We start from the raw sequence: 17,629 nt of genomic DNA on the forward strand, positions 1-17,629 counted from the left end.
TTCATGCATGCAACGTTTCATGTATCCTATAAAAATTATATAGCAGATACATAGCAGAAGGTGTTCTTTTCAGATAGTTTGTGGTAGTAAAAAAATATATCCGTATTAGCAATGAGTATAATAGGATTAAACATAATTTTATTAAGGTCATCTACTAAAATCTTCTTAATGTGAAATATATTAAAAAGCTTGGGAGCGCGCCTGACTGGCCCCGCCGTGGGGCCGCGCAGGGGCCCACGCAGGTGGACGCGTGGACCCAGCCCAGGCGCCCGTGGCTCGGGCCGGGACTGCCCAGCGGAGCTGCATGACTCCCGCCGCGCTAGTGGGCAGCACAGAGGGGCTGCCGCGCGCCTTCCTGCGGAGCCTGAGCACGCTGTTCGACATCCTGGACGACCAGCGGTGCGGCTGCTGGCACCTACGCGAGATCCAGTCCTGCTGGCAGGGCGCCGACGCGCGAGAGCTGCCCCGCGGGGTCCTGAGGGCCTGCGCGAGGTGGTCCCGGACAGCGGCTGCTTGACTTTCGAGCGCTTCATGGCCGGCCTGCACACCGCGCTGCTGAGCGCCGATGGCGGCCCCCGGGACCCCACGCACGCCCGGGTCCGGCCCGGGGACCAGCCACCGCAGCCACCGCAGCCGCCGCAGCGCCTGATGTTCGCGCCGGCCGACGAGCAGCGGACGGTCCTGGAGAGGAAGCCCCTGCCCCTGGGCGTGCGCGCTTCTCTGGCCGGTCCCAGCGGCGCTGCCCGCAGCCCGGAGCAGCTATGCTCCCCCGCCGAGGCTACGCCCTGCACCGCGGAACCAGAGCGTCCCAGAGCGCTCCCAGAGCGCGGCACTGGAACGGAGCCCCAGCGCGGACGCAGGTGCATCGGCCTGGAGGACCCTGGAGGCGGACTCGGGGGATGCCCAGCGGGCCCCCAGTGCCGGAGGGGAACGTCGGAGGCACACCATCACTAGCGGCGTGGACTGCTGAAGCACATGAAGGAGCTGGAGCAGGAGAAGGAGGTGCTGCTGCAGGGTTTGGAGATGATGGCGCGGGGCTGCGATTGGTAACAGCAGCTGCAACGAGTGCAGGAGCGCCAGTGCCGCCTGGGCCAGAGCAGAGCCAGCGCCGACTTTGGAGTCATGGGGAGCCCCAGCCCACTGGGGCGGCTACTGTCCAAGGTACAGGAGGTGGTCGGGTGCCTGGGAGACCTGCTGGCTGCGGCTTGTGCCAGCCCGGCCCTGCCCACGTCCTCCTCCGGGCCCCCCCTACTCTGCCCTGACGTCCACCTCCTCCCCAGGCTGGCAGCAGCAGACCATCCTCACGCTGAAGGAGCAGAACCGACTCCTCACCCAGGAGGTGACCGAGAAGAGAGAGCGCATCATGCAGGTGGAGCAGGAGAAGTCCGCGCTCATTAAACAGCTGTTTGAGTCCCGCACCGTGAGCCAGCAAGACGGGGGGGGGGCGTCTGGACCCCACCATATTGCCTGGCACTCAGCCCTTCGGGGCGAGCGCTCTATCGCACCCAACCTCTCTAACTGGAGACCCCCGGCAGACCCAGGCAGTCTCGGAATGGTTTCCTTCCTGCAGCCCTTGCTATCCAGGCTTCCCAGGCCTGCCCCCGGCTGGTCCCCACACCGAGCCCTTGACTGGGTTTTGGCTTCCGGTGCTGACATGGGCTGAGGCTCTCTTAAGTCCACATAGTTCGTAACTACTACTGCCGCTGTCAGTGGACAGTGGGGGACCCCTCCGCCAGTTACCAGATCTCTGGTCGCCCCGGTTTCCAGCAGTGCTGCCCTGGGTCCCAGGGAAACGCACTACTCACGCCAGGCTGAACTTCCGACAACGGCCAGCAGAGGGCGCCGGGCGGCACGGATGCGGCGCTGAGTCTATGCCCCAGACCTGGGGCGGGGGTCCAAGGGCAGCTTACCCCCAACCTCAATCAGGTCACCAGGACAAGGTGGCTGTCGCTCTGTCGGGAGCAGATGGAGGGGATAGGGAAGGCCTGTAAACGGGGGTTGCCAGCCTGGCAGGGGAGCCCCAGGGATGGCGGTCGGACTTCAGGTCCGGGCTAAGGCTGAGAGACTCTGGCTGCAGCGGATCGGGGAGCCGGTTGGACCGGAGCTTGGCCCGCGTGTGCCTCCCGCAGACCCCGCGGTGATGGTCCTCCTCATCCTGGCCAGGACGCTGCCCCACGTTGAGTCCCACAGAACAACCTGTGAGCCTGGCTCCCCAGGAGGGCCCTGTCCCCAGGAGGGGGATCAGGTTGGGCCGCCAGACAGTTTCCAGACACGTCGTAGGGGAAGTCTGTCACCTCCCGGTTCACGCTATTCTCCTGCCTCAGCCTCCCTTGTAGCTGGGACTACAGACGCCCACCACCAGGCCCGGCTAATTTTTTTGTATTTTGTTTAGTAGAGACGGGGTTTCACCGTGTTAATCAGGATGGTCTCAATCTCCTGACCTCGTGATCCACCTGCCTCCGCCTCCCAAAGTGCTGGGATTACAGGCGTAAGCCACCGCGCCCGGCTGACTTTCACTGTTTTCTGTCTGACTTCTCTCCCTGTCCTCTTTGCACTTCCTGGGATTACCTCCCAAATTAACCTCTTGCACTTATTAAGTATCACAACTTTCTAATGGAAAACAAATGATAATTTATTCACTATTTTATCAAATACAATAGAAAATTCATATGGCAAATGAGTAGCAGATGTTATATTTGATATTTTTATTGTATTGTGCTTGATAAGTTTTATTATAAAGCTATAAATAACAAACAAACAGCTTTTCAAGCACACCTCTAAAGAATAAGCCCTCTACTAGGCACAGTGGCTCATGCCTGTAAACCCAGGATTTTGAAAGGCTGAGGTAGAAGGATCACTGGAGCCCAGGAGCTTGAGAGCGACCTGGGAAACATAGTGAGATCCCATCTCTACAAAACACTAAAAACATTTTTAAAAAAGGAAAAAAGATATACACTCTATTTGCATTCACCGTTTTAATATACAGTACCTAGGATTAGTGTTTTCTAAATCTGTGGGGTTTTCTTTATGACATACTCTTCCAGTGTACCAGGTGATGGTCTTTTTGTCAGATCTCATGAAACGGCACAAGTAACAACAGTCATTCCCAGTCATGCTCTCCTGTCTTCCTGTGTTTCAGAGAAATGTTTCCGCCTAGGGAGGCCTTATGATACAGTTCCTGTCAATGAGATTTAGAGAGAAATGCCTGGGGAGGCTGCCCTTCTCTGAATTAAAAGGTAGTGGTTTTCCATGTAATTCCCTGTGTCCTATCATCTTCACATTTTGTTCTTGTTGCTGTTTGGAATGTGGTTAATGCCTGGACATGGGACAGCCAACTTGGAGTCCAGAAGGAGTAAGCATGAGCACAGTTACTAAGCATAGACAACATCAGAGAGAGGAGATAAAAACAAGTTGCTACTTCATTAGGTCATTGGGTATTTCATCTGTCCTGGTGCTACCTATTTATGTTGTACATAAAACGAAATACACATAACACGTGCTAGTACTATATGACGTTATTGTCTTGATATCACCAAACACAAATTACTAGCTGCAGAATTAGATGCATTACTATATGTCAATTGCACCAGTGTTGAATGTGTAGGCGGGACCTGTTACCTAATTTTATTGTATCTATTCCCACAGTTGATCCTCAACTTTCCTCTCTAGACAGGCTGCACAGGAGCAGAACATGGGCTGCAAAAGAGCCTGAGAACTTCTAGCCTAAAAGCTGTGTGCAGTGCTTGAGGTTGAAACACCCACAGTGTCTGTCTGGAAATCTTTCCCCCAAATTTTCTGGTTCCTCCCACAGAGCCAGGACCACATGATGAGGCTGATCAATCAGCGGCGTGTACAGGAGGGAGGTTCCTGCCTCCTACAGTGGATCAACCTAAGTTGGGGTTATACTTCATGTTCACCATCTGGGACACAGATTGTGTGTAACCACAGCATGCACACCTTGCAGATCCTGCTTCATACCGTCTCCCAAAGACATCATAATTATTAAGATCTGGTGTGGCTACCTGATATTTTAAAGCTATGCCTACAAAGGTTGCTTCATCTACTTCTCCTCATCTCTACAACTTCCAGTGATCTAGGCTTGGGGATGTACAATAGTCTGGTCTGCATCACTGCTCAATAATCCCTAGAAATGGTGGGGACAGAATCTCTCTTCGCTGATTATCAGAAACTTGACCGAGCACGGCGGCCCAGGCCTGTAATTCCAGCACTTTGGGAGGCTGAGGCAGGTGGATAAATTGAGGTCAGAGCCGGGCGCGGTGGCTCACGCCTGTAATCCCAGCACTTTGGGAGGCCGAGGCGGGTGGATCACGAGGTCAGGAGATCGAGACCATCCTGGATAACACGGTGAAACCCCGTCTGTACTAAAAATACAAAAAAATTAGCCGGGCATGGTGGTGCGTGCCTGTAGTCCCAGCTACTCGGAGGCTGAGGCAGGAGAATGGCATGAACCCGGGAGGCGGAGCTTGCAGTGAGCTGAGATGGTGCCACTGCACTCCAGCCTGGGCGACAAAGTGAGACTCCGTCTCAAAAAACAAAAAACAAAACAAAACAAAAAATAAAAATAAAAAAATAAATTGAGGTCAGGAGTTCTAGACCAGCCTGGCCAACACTGTAAAACCCTGTCTCTATCAAAAATACAAAAATTTGTCAGGCGTGGTGGTGGTGCACACCTGTAATCCCAGCTACTGAGGAGGCTGAGGCGGGAGAATCACTTGAACCCGGGAAGAGGAGGTTACAGTGAGCCAAGATCGCACCACTGCACTCCAGCCTGCATGACAGAGTGAGACCCTGTCTAAAAAAAAAAGAAAGAAAAGAAAAATAAACAATATATTTCCCACATCCCCAGCTCATCTGTCACATTTGTTCATGTGATGACACCACTTGTAGCTATCCTAAGACCGCAGAGTGATTACAGAGAGCTCACTTCAATTTCCACCCCAAATTTCAAATGCATCTGCTATATATTTTTTTCAATAGGCTTCATCTACCTTGCTAAGAAAGACACCATCATCATGTTTAATCTGTCTCCACATCTGCCACAGTGCTGACTGCCTGATCTTATCCTCTGGACTATTGCATTACTTTTCTCTTACCTCAATTCAGTGATCAGAATGTGCTATTTAAAACCCATAAGTGGCTTCGAACTCTTCAGTAAAAAACAATTTATCATTGCATTGTAAAAGTTCCAAACTATTCATCAGAACTGAAAAAAGTGTCATGTGAGATTCCATGGGGTAAGGAGAGCAGTGAGGAAGCTGTATCCATAACACAGACAAGAAAGCGGCTTTGATACCTATATAGCTGGGGGTAAAAATAAAGAGGGAGTGAGGAACTGGAGATAATTATAAAATAAAACAAGCAGAATTTTCTTTTCTAAATTCAGTCAGTTCAGCTGAAGAGCAGGTGTCCTCTCTCCACGTGCACAATCAATGCTATTTCTTCACTCTAAATGTTTCAGTCTCTTACCTGAAAGATGTAATGTTACTCCAATAGAAATGGTTTTCTTGACCTGGCACAGTGGCTCTTGCCTGTAATTCCAGCACTTTGGGAGACCGAGGTGGGTGGATCACGAGGTCAGGAGATCAAGACCATCCTGGCTAACATGGTGAAACCCCATATCTACTAAAAATAGAAAAAATCTGGCATGGTGGCACGCGCCTGTAGTCCCAGCTACTCAGGAGGCTGAGGCAGAAGAATCCCTTGAACCCAGGAGGCAGAGTTTGTAGTGAGCCGAGATCGTGCCACTGCACTCCAGCCTGGGGGACAGAGCAAGAATGTGTCTCAAAAAAAAAAAAAAAAAAAAGAACAGTTTTCTCTTAAATGTTGAGTACCTGGTACATACCCAGCACTGTGTTTGTTTACCTTATATAAACATTAAAACAACTCCATAACTTATAAAACATTCTAAATTTCCACTGGAAAAAAACAGCTCAGTAAAATTAAAATATTATATGATGTCACTTAAAATAAATAGAAGGAACAATTAATTAAAGAACATTTTGACTTAGTTTTTTCTCCAATCAGTAAGTGAGAAAATGGAATGCAATAGTGAAATAAAATGTAATATGCTCACTCACTGTAGAATTAAATCTTCAAATTAACTTCTGGGCAACATTAAATTTTATGAAAACACTTTTAAAATCCCTGAGCAGATAATATAAAAATATTTCATAAACTTTGGAACAAAAAAATTATATATTTGTTCTCATATGAATAATAGGCAACTAAACAAAAAATATATATATAAGGAAGATTCCGGACCCAGGAGACTTGAGATTTGGGAAAAGAAAGTTTAGCATACAATAGAGAAACTAATTTTGCTTTAAGAATTTGTGAGGTTCCTGATTTGTTAGCAAATTGTCAACTTTTCTGACACTATTTTTTTGGTCCACTATTTCCTCTCCCATTTAAAGAAGTGTATACACACACACACACACACACACACACAATTTCCTCCTTTATGTTTCCCCTACACTTATAATTTATTTTTAGCTTAATATATTTGTATATTACGTTCAATGTAAATCAAAACACAAAAAAAGTTTATGTGTTCAGTTGGGGACATACACAGGAAATGTGCAAAGAAAAATATTCAGCAAATTTTATTTATTTATTTATTTTGAGATGGAGTCTCACTCTGTTGCCTAGACTGGAGTGCAGTGGTGTGATCTCAGCTCACTGCAACCTCTGCCATCCAGGTTCAAGTGATTCTCCTGCCTCAGCCTCCTGGGTAGCTGAGATTACAGGTGCATGCCACCATGCCCGGCTAATTTTTTGTATCTTTAGTAGAGAGGAGGTTTCACCATCTTGGCCAGGCTGGTCTTGAACTCCTGACCCTGTGATCCACCTGCCTCAGTCTCCCAAAGTGCTGGGATTACAGGCGTGAACCACTGTGCCTGGCCAATATCCAGTAAATTTTTATAAATAATGATGTAAAATTCAGAAACTATGACTTCCAATTACATTTCTGTGTGATCTTTATTCTAACTGGCATAATCTTCCCATAGTTACCAAAAGCGTAAGAAATGTGAAATAGAGCTTTTGACAACAATAGTCTCCAAATTGTTTAAATTATCTGAACAAATGATTACTAACTAAGTCATTTCACTGTATTACCCAATAGTATATTATTACCATCTGTTGCCCCCAATCTTGATTAAAGCAAAATAGTTTAACATTGGTGGCAGGATAACATTTTATGTATTGCACATCAGTGTTAAAACATTGAAAACCATTTCATTTATTAATTAAAACTAAGTTCACACATAGTCTAAGTAAGGCATTGCAAACTCTGCTATATTCTTCTTGGTCAAAATACAGTCACAAACACTGAATAAGCATTATTTTTTCTCTGATGTAGTTATCTTAGACACTTCCTTTCTCTACTTTTAAAGACTAAGGTTAATTATTTACGAAACATTGGTTTAAAATACATTTAAAACCTTTCATGGAGATGTTATCTTTACTTTTCTCTGGTATCTGTAATTTTAAAAACAATTTTATTACCCTGATTAATATTTAAGACTTTAAAACCTTTTGCCATAATACACTGGTATTTTGATAGACTGGCCAGCTTTTTTTATCCCTTAAGGAGAGATGATTGGTAAAATTATTTATTTCAAAAATTCATAATTTTTCACTCTTGCTTTAATCAAGAAGAATAATTCCCAGAACACCTACCTCATGCAGAGTTTAAGTAAACCAAAAGGAGTATCTCTCTTTAATTCTTTTTTTTTTTTTTTTTGGTTTTTCAGATACAGTTTCACTCTTGGTGCCCAGGCTGGAGTGCAATGGTGCAATTTCTGCTCACTGCAACGTCTGCCTCCCGGGTTGAAGCGATTTTCCTGCCTCAGCCTCCTGAGTGGCTAGGATTACAGGCACCCACCACTACACCCAGCTATTTTTTTTTTTTTTTGGTATTTTTAGTAGAGACAGAGTTTCACCATGTTGGCCAGGCTGGTCTCGAACTCCTGACTTCAGGTGATCCACTCACCTCAGCCTCCCAAAGTGCTGGGATTACAGGCATAAGCCACTGAACCTGGCAGGTTTTTTTTTAATATTTATTTTTAAATTTTACATTTGCCACTAAGATTCCATGGAGAAATTCATATAGAATGGCCTCTTCCAGCTCTGATGCAGCAACAATAGGCCACATGTTTTCATATAAACACTAGGAATGCAGGCATAGTGCCAACAGATTTGAGAGTTGAATTACATCAGTAATAGTTGTTTCTAAAAAGAATCTCAAAAAATGACAATACAAAATAAGTATCCATTGAAATAATAATTATACCTGTCCAAATACCAGAGTCCTTGCTTCTTAGAAACATACAAATAAATTATCTAATTGTTTTGACTTTAGATTATGCTCTATATTAAATATTCTTGTTTAATGTAAAATTTGAAAATTTTAGTGCCTTTGTACTTTATCATGGAAATTCTCCGGTTTATTTAGACTTAATTTTTGAATACTTCCTCACATTTATTGCATCTGAAAAGTTTCCCTATGGAAGAATTCCCTGTGAATTCTGGTTATTTTTAAGGTTTATATTTTAGATCAAACTCTTTCTACAACGATTACATGTATCGTGTTTCTCTAATATGAATTATCTGATCTGAGTAAAATGTGAACTATAGTAAAAGGCAAAAGAGCACACAGCACATAGAAAGCAAATCTGTTTTATTCATTAAGACAAATTAATAATCTGTTTTCCATTTTAAAGAAATTGTGAGGGATTTTTTTCTAGCTAGTCATAATCCTTTATTTTTTTTTATTTATTTTTTTGAGATGGAATTTCACTTTTTTTGCCCAGGCTGGGGTTCAATGGCATAATCTCAGCTCACCGCAATCTCTGCCTCCCGGATTCAAGTGATTCTCCTGCCTCAGCCTCCCAGGTAGCTGGGATTACAGGCATGCACCACCACACCTGGTTAATTTTGTATTTTTAGTAGATAAGGTGTTTCTCCATGTTGGTCAGGCTAGTCTTGAACTCCCGACCTTAGGTAATCCACCCATCTTGGCCTCCCAAAGTGCTGGGATTACAGACATGAGCCACCGTGCTCGGCTGTCATCATCCTTTATATAGGCAGATTAGGGATCCCTGGGTGCTGGAAAAGGGGTGTCATGCCCACTTAGATATCCAAGAAGGTTCTGGTTGGGATTCTTTCATTTAACACAGAAATACTAAGTCGTTAACTTTGTGTGGTTAGTTTTCGAGAATTTTAGCATAATTTAATGACTACAGCATATAGATCTCCGGGCCTCAATTCTATTCAATGAGTTAGACACTCCTTCAAAGTAGACAGACATCATAGCAGGTCATGTCCACAGAATGTGGGATAAGATGCCCAATGGCCTCTTCTACGTAGGGAGGCACTCTCTGGGATTCTGACCAAGATGACAGATCCTAGGACTAACTATAAGGTGGGTGGAATTTCAGTTTATAATAAGTGCCTCCTGTCCCCCAAATATATGGGGGAAATAGAAAGACCATGGTTGGGAAGAGGCTGAAAGAACCCTGGGCCTCATGCATCTTACGATTTCCATGAGAAGGCTGGGGTCTGGGTGTTCTGCAGAATAAAAGGAGTCAAAGAGAGCTGCAGATGGGCCTCAGGCCTCCTACCAAGGAAAGAGGAGACTGGAGCTTCCAGCCAGCCCTTTACAGACCCATCTCCATTACAGTCACATCCCAGTTCTGCCTGTCCCCCTCTATCCCACATCTGGGGGCCCAGAACTGGAGTTATGATAAGCAGCCTGCTTCTCATAACCCTCCTTCTGCGGGTGTCATACACAGACCTGGCAGGGAGCGTGCCTGCCGGTAGTCGAGGGCACTAGTTAAAGACGCTAAGGTCCCCTCCCCACCTTGGGCACCTCGGCCTGGGTAATTGTGCTCTGCTTGGCTGCAGCCGCTGTGGCCGACACCTCCCCAGAGCTCCTGGAGAGTGAGGCAAAGAAAGACTCAGCCAGCACAAAGCAAAGGTTCAGAGGGTTGAGGCTTCAAGGACGCGGAATGGGTGCCTGGGTGGAAAGTGGTCTACAGGTGTGAGTGGCACCGTGGGGCCAGTGCCTGGTTTTGCTGCCCCTGCTTCCTGAAGATTGCAGCTGGAGCCACCTGGGCACAGCATATGATGTGGCACCTGCAGTGGCAGAAGTGACACCCAACTGTGAGGACGCTGCAGGGAGTCGGCACGGAGATGTCTGTCCCCTCTGTCGCAAGGCCCCAGTTCCTGGCCAGCTTTGGCCAAAGTGAGAGGCTGGACTTTGGAGGGTGGGTATGAGTGCATGAGCTCATGTCCAGCCCCCAGTGTGGGCACGACGAGGTGACACCCTCTGACATCACCACTGCCCCCACCCTGCTTTCACACCTGGTGGGCTAATAGGGTGTCCAATGCACGGAGAAGGGCAGTGGGCAGATGTCCCAGCGCTGTGGGGCCGCTGGCTGTCAGGGTCAGGAAGATCGTGGTGGGTCTTCTAGAAGGGTTTGTGGGGCCAGCAGGGGGAAGGGTGCGCTGACCCCAACCTGCAGGGGTACCACGGTCCCAGAGGTGCAGCACCTACAGTCCCCAATCGAGCCGGGCTAAGCGCTGTGCATGCCAACTGCTCTTTACATGAGCCCCGGGCTCCACGCAGTAAGAAGAGAGCAGTGGCCTGGTGGGTGGCTGCCAGGCACCTGCCCCCTTGGGACAGCCAATTCCTAGGGGGACTGAGGCATCCTCATCCCTAGCCTGGCAGCTTTGCAGGAAGGCTGTTGTCTGGTAAGTGGAAGGGGAGGATTTGGGAAGGCCAATGGCACAGCCAACCTGAGTGATTTCCAAGTGAATGAGCTGGGAGTCCGTCTGCCTCTGGCTGAGGGTTGGGGTGGTGTCTGCCTGGACCTTGGGGGCTCCAGGCTGCCAGCTGCCTGTCCAGGCTCTGATTGCCTCCTCCAGACCTCAGATTCCTCAGCTGTCTGAGAGGACTGATGGGCATGACATGGTAGGAGTGTTTCAGGATTGGTCCAGATGATCCCCTGTAATGTCTTATCACTCCCTCCTCTCCCCTCCACTTTTCTGCATCCCAACTCTTTTTTATTTTTTTATATTATTATTATTATTATTTGCCTATTCCGAGTTTGTCATGAGACTTTGTGGAATGTCTCCGGTGGGGATGTAGGAAACGTGAAACCCTTAACCTTGGCTTCAGAGTTCCTTCCAGGCACCCCCACTCCTCTTAGACTTTTTTAAAGCACAGACCTGGCACCATGTCCTGTACCTCAGAGAGCTGCAGAGAACTTCATGTGTTTCCAAAACCAGAACACTTTGTTGCTGACTCCAGATCCTTATCTCACCCCAAAATCCAAATGCCTCGGGGCAGACAGCTTCAGACAGGAGTGAATTTGATGCTTATTCTCTGGGATTGACCCAAGGCTTACATAATGGAGCATGCCTGCCCCTGTGTTTTGCGGGAGTCAACAGTAGTGACCCAGAACTCTGAGCACCATTTCCCACTCAGAGTACAAGGAACACAGCCCTCTCCAGCAGGCCGGCCTGGCTGTGGCCTGATGGACATCAGTCCCAAGGCAAGAGACCCAAGGCAAAGGATGTCTCTTGCCCCCGACTTTCACAATGCAGCCATTTAACTGGGTGTGGCGGCCTCTGTGGGTCCTCCAGCCTTCAGAGTGGGATTGTTACTATGTGCCACCAAGGGAAGCTGAAGCACAGGGCCAGTGGGTGGCAAAGTGAGAGGCTCTGTGATTGGGAACTACCACCTTAGGCCCAGCATGGCCCGTTCAGGACATAACGCCTCTTGGGATCCAACCATGGGCTGTTTTTTCCATGGGGCACTTTGGTTGTGGTCAGCACCCTGTGGGGTGGGGGTGGGGGCACAAGGAGGAGCAAGTGTTCTGGGATCCACAGGGGGAAGGAGGGGATATTCCCCCTTTGCCTCACCCTGGGCACAAAAGGTTTGTTCTCTGATGTGTGCAGGCATCAGTGTCTGTGTGGGTTTGGGTGGGATTGCCTCATTTCTTGACCAATGAAGAACCATTCCTAGGTCTCCTGAGAGGCTTATGGGCACTACATGTACCTGGGAGCTGAGTGGAGTATATGAGGGCTCTGCAGGACTCTCCCCTGCTGCCTCCTCTCCAGTGGGAGCCAGGTCATGTGCCCTTAGTGCCCACTCATGCCCAGGCCCACGCTGCCCTTCACTCAGCAGGCCTTTCTCTGACTCCCCTAGCTCAGCTCTTTTTGGGTCTCTTCAGGCCCTTGTGGGCCATGGGATAGAATCACAGAAGCTGACAACTCTGCTGCCTGCCTCGGCCTGAAGTCAGAGTCCCTCGCGGGCAGGGTGGGTGGCAGGTCAGGGCTCAGCTTTTGGCTGAGTACAGGGTCCTTTTTCCATGCCACACTGATTGCCTCATTTCTTGACTGGGCAGGGCTGGCTTGGGGGCTGCTCTGTGGCCCCCCTAGTCTGTAACTGCACCTGATTGAAGGCAATATTTGTGCAGATGGCTTCACCTGTTTTCACTATCCAGACACTAGAACCAACTGACTTTTGCTCTTGGGCTGGGGTCTTGGGCTGAGGCTGTCATGATCAGGACGTTCTCTGCCATTTGGGGGCTTCGGGCAGCTCCCAGGGCTGAGTAGTCCCCAAAAAACAAGATAGCCAGGACTGGAAGGCTGGAAGTCAGAACAGGAGTACCCCTGACTCTGGGGCTTCCAGAAAGCTGGCCCTGAGCTGTGGCCCGTCCTAAAGACAGGCTCCTCTGAGATCACACCACTGCACTCCAGCCCGGGCGACAGAGTGAGACTCCATCTCAATAAATAAATAAATAAATAAAGGCTCCTGTGGATATTTCAGGGGTCAAAAGTGAGTCCTTCTGGCTGGCAGGATTCTGGTGATCACTGGGCAGGTGGGGCCGGCTTAGGTAGGTCAGGCACAATAGGGCCTGGCAGAGAAGTCAGAGAATGGTGTGGCCAGAATGGACAGCTAGACCTTTGAATCTAGGCCATACATAGGCAGAAAAACAAGTGATGGTGCAGTCAGCTCAGGCAGGTCTAGGTCAGAGCGCCTGCCAGATAGGAACATGCACCCCTGCCCCAGACCCCAATCCCAAAACGCCTGCCTGCACTTAGGTCTTGGCAGAAACACCTGGGGGTGATGATCAGGTGGTGTGTCCCTGGGTCTCAGGCCTCAGTGGCTCCTTAGCAACTGGGCAGTCACTGGTCAGGGGCAGGGGCCCAGAGATCACCTGTGTGCATCTGCCCATGGGTTGTGTTCCCACCCCAGCTTCTCAGCCCTCACGGGGAGACGGCAGGGCTCCCTGCCTGCTCTGTTTCGAGCTCTGACCCACTCACTTGGTAACTCTGATGGCTTCCTCGCCCAAGCCTGGGTCCTCCTCTGTTAAGCCAACCAGCAGCCACACCCTGTGGGCCCACCTGAACCTCTTTACCCCACTGACCAGTGAGACCCAACTGGCCAGTCCTGGTGTCCTACTTGTATACTGAGTAAAACCAGTGTGTTTCCTGTAATGACTGCTATGTGGAGCTTCCATATAAGTGCAGAATACAGAATGTCCTCTACCCCACAGAGCCCCCACCATGGTCCTCCTGGGGCTGGTCATGCCTTGCTCAACTTGGTGTAAATGACTGCTGTTGGCCGGGTGCAGTGGCTCACACCTGTAATCCTAGCACTTGGGAGGCCAAGGCGAGTGGATCACCTGAGGTCAGGAGTTCGAGACCAGCCTGGCCAACATGACGAAACCTCATCTCTACTAAAAATATAAAAATTAGGCCGGGTGCAGTGACTCATGCCTGTAAACTCAGCACTTTGGGAGGCCAAACAGGTGGAGGAAGAGGTCAGGAGTTTGAAACCAGTCTGGCCAATACGGTGAAACCCTGTCTCTATTAAAATTACAAAATTAGCCAGGTGTTTTGGCGCACCCCTGTAATCCCAGCTACTCAAGAGGCTGAGGCAGGGTAATTGCTTGAGCTCGGCAGGTGGAGATTGCAGTGAGCCGAGATCACACCACTGCACTCCAGCCTGGGTGACAGAGCAAGACTCTATCTCAAAAAGTAAAAAATAAATAAAAAATAAAAAACAATGGCTGCTGTAGCATGTACTGTTGAAAGCCATCCATCCACATGGCTGCCTGACCCTGAGTCTCTTCCTTTTTGTTGCTGAGGTCTTTTCTGTTCCCCTGCTCTTCACCTGAACTGCTCTTGAAGCCAAGATGAGGGATAAGTAGGGTGGTGCCGACAGGGACCCCTCCTGGGGTAAATCTCAGCTGTGAGGGGGTTGGGCTCACCCCCTCCTGTCATCTCCTCCTCTGAGCGTCATTTCTGCCAGAGGTCATCAAAGTGCAGCCTGTCCCCACCTGCTCTTCTGTCTCCCATGAGCCAAGGATGAATTTTACATTTCCAAATGGTCGAACGAACCAAAAGAAGACTCATACTTGATGTTTTGAAATTGGAGTTTCCAGTGCCTGTAAGGAAAGTTCTACGAGATTGCAGCCTGATGCCTTCAATTCACAGGTTGTCTGCGGAAGGCTGCTGTCATGCTGCAACTGCAGATTTGAGTCACTGCAATCGACATGGGTTGGCAAAGCTGCAAATATTGACCCTTAGCCATTTTGAGGAAGAGGTTTTTAGACCCTGGTTTGAGAATTGTCTGGTGGAACTCTAGGCTCTGGGTCAGATTCTTCCCCTCTCAGGGCTGCTTTGACCTTCACCAGGGTGTCTGTAAAGTGGGGGTGCCATGTGCCTATTGTGCAGGTGTTAAGCCCCAGAGCATCAAATATTGGGGTGCCTGCCTCATGTCACCCACCTCACCTGCAGAGCTCCTAGGATCTGATCCCAACCAGCGGGAGCACTTGGTCTTTGGTAACAGAGACACCATGGAGCTAAGTTGATACCTGCATCGAGATTGTCCCCTGGGGCTCACTCTCTAGGTCAAGGATGGTACAGGGCTGATATCCTGAATCACATTCTGGTGGAGCCTCAGACACTACAGGTGCTGAATGAGCTGCTGGCCTGCTGGGATGGGGGCAGCAGCTGGCAGAAATGGTTGTAGCTGCAGGACATTAAGGCAGCTGTGAGGCTACTGGGAGTCACACCTCAGGTCTCACTCCCAGTACCTGCCCAGATGGAATATTTGTGCCCCAGTGGTTACTATGCAACAGGACCTGACACTGATCAGGGAGCTATGGCTACAGGCTCTCTGCAGCTGGCCACAAAAAAAGAGTCTTCTCCTCCCCTATGCTAATTCACTGGATCCTCTTCTCCCATTCTCACTTCACCACTTCATTGCCTGAAAGCAGACCCAAAATTGCTCCTTGGACTGAAAATAGTCATTTTTTTCAGCCACCTATAGTGGCTACATCTCCTGGAGAACTTTGATTTTCTAGACACAGAGGGAAGGACAGGTACTGACAGGGCCTGGGTGGAAGATGCTGAAGGGGTCTTGTGGGGAAGGGAGGGAGCAGGGGCCCAGCCTCTTGGGGCCTTTCCCTTAAGAGGCTCCCTCTTCCTCCAATCCATGCTGCTCCAATCTGTTCTCAGAGTTAGATAGATACAAGCAGCCCTCCTCCAAAGATTGGTCCTTGATTTCATCCCCTATTCACACCCTTTATTGAGATAGGTCTTCTCTTTCTCTGTGTATCAAAGCCTCCCAATACATTTCATATGAAGAGAATGGAGCCAGGCAGTGTGCTGCCCAGGGAATCCTCTAACCCCTGGCCCATGGATAAACCCCATCCCCACCCCCTCTCATGCTGCACTGCCACCAGCATCAGGTTTTGGTATCAGGATGATGCTGGCCTCACTAAATGAGTTAGGGAGGAGTCCCTCTTTGTCATTGTTTGGAATAGTTTCAGAAGAAATGGTACCAGTTACTCTTTGTACCTCTGGTAGAATTTGGCAGTGAAAACATCTGGTCCTGGGTTTTTTTGGTTAGTAAGCTATTTATTATTGCCTCAGTTTTAGAACTTGTTATTGGTTTACTCAAAGATTCAACTTCTTCAAAAAAATTTCAACAACAACAGATAAATCTAGAATTTAATAACAGATGTACCATAGTTCTTAAAGTATAATTTTTTACTCTCCCCAGTCTGCCATTTTAGTAAAGACAAATCATGGTATGACCAAGTTGCTTTATTATACTTGGCCTGATTATTTGTATGAAGTGCAGCAAGAATAATTATTTTTACATAGGTTTTAAAAATTGGATTTGATGAAACTTTGTTCCATAAAATGAATCTCAGATAAGAATTTTTAAAGCTGAGCCAGCCATGAGTCTATACCCTCAAATATGAGTTGCATAAATTTCTCTTTTGATATCATGGGATAACTTGGGGCTCATGAGCCTGTGAAAAAGCGACATTATTTACTTACCACAGATTAGCAACCCTGTATAGGGACTGTGTAGACAAGGCATAAAGCCAGTTTTCCCAGTGGGCTTTTATTGGCTCTGTAAGTCAAGTTTGATTCCTTAAAGGAAAGCATGTCATTCCAGTCAAAGCCTTGGCAAAATAACTAATTTCTCCAGCAGTGTCCTGTTGTAGAAGAAAACATTCTTTTGCACTTATGCAAATTATATTGCCATAAGTTAAGAATGCTCCCAAATAGTTTCCAAATTCTGGAGAAAACAGATAGCAACAAATGTGCTCCAAATTTTGTTTACAGAAGTATATTTTATTCGATTGCTAAAAACTGTAAATAGCTCAAAATAAAAGTTTTCAGGACTCTGAAAAACAAAACAAAGAATCAGTAATATTTCAGGCAAAGTCAAAAAATTACTTTAGTCTTATATTAGTTCACTCCATGCAGTTAACTCCCTTTCTGCTTGATATTCATGAACATTTCAACTCTCCATGAGAGTCCTGAGAGTTTTTTCTTTATTCTATTGCCAAAATTTCCAAAGTTATCAGAAACCTGCATTTAAGAGCACCTATCAATGTCCTAAACATGATTGTAAATCACCTGTCAAAGAGGATTAAAACAAGACAACAATTGTCTGTGGATGATAAAGAAGTCTTAGGACAGCCACTATTAAAGCTACAATTGACAGATTTTGGTTACTTCTGTTGCATATAATGATTTTACATAACAATTATTACTATTAATAACATACACTAAGTCATATTGGAATTATAGGAGTTTTCCATTGTTTTGAATCACATACCAATAACATATTTATACAAATACAGCCCAAGGAAAATCAAACACCATTTCATATTTGACAATGCTTTCTTTCTTTCCTTTTTCTTTTTTTTTTTGAGATAGAGTATCACTCTTTTTGCCCAGACTGGAGTGCAATGCTGCAATCTCTGCTCACTGCAACCTCCGCTTCCTGAGTTCAAGTTATTCTCCTGCCTCAGCCCCCTGAGTAGCTGAGATTACAGGTGCATGCCACCACATCTGGCTAATTTTTTTGTATTTTTAGTAGAGACAGGGTTTCACCATGTTGTCCAGGCTGGTCTCTAACTCCTGATATCAGGTGATCCACCCTACTTGACTTCCCAAAGTGCTGGGATTTCAGGTGTGAGTCATTGCACCCAGCCTGACAATGCTTTCTGACATTTCTTCCTGTATGATTTTTATACCGAATAAAATGTCATTTTTGTACTTTAGA

At 47.5% G+C, this 17,629-nt stretch overlaps 1 protein-coding gene and 1 pseudogene across 12 annotated transcripts in view; one reads left to right on the top strand and one right to left on the bottom strand.

The window, feature by feature from the left end:
* Nucleotides 1-17,629, bottom strand: part of RABGEF1 (RAB guanine nucleotide exchange factor 1) — a 1,203,668-nt gene that overhangs the window by 60,516 nt on the left and 1,125,523 nt on the right. The gene's annotated exons all lie outside the window — the stretch shown is intronic.
* On the top strand, nucleotides 305-1,663 carry LOC117073354 (annotated as a pseudogene).

This window comes from Trachypithecus francoisi, unplaced genomic scaffold, assembly GCF_009764315.1.
Source record: "Trachypithecus francoisi isolate TF-2019V2 unplaced genomic scaffold, Tfra_2.0 Lachesis_group4, whole genome shotgun sequence".
NCBI lineage: Eukaryota > Metazoa > Chordata > Mammalia > Primates > Cercopithecidae > Trachypithecus > Trachypithecus francoisi.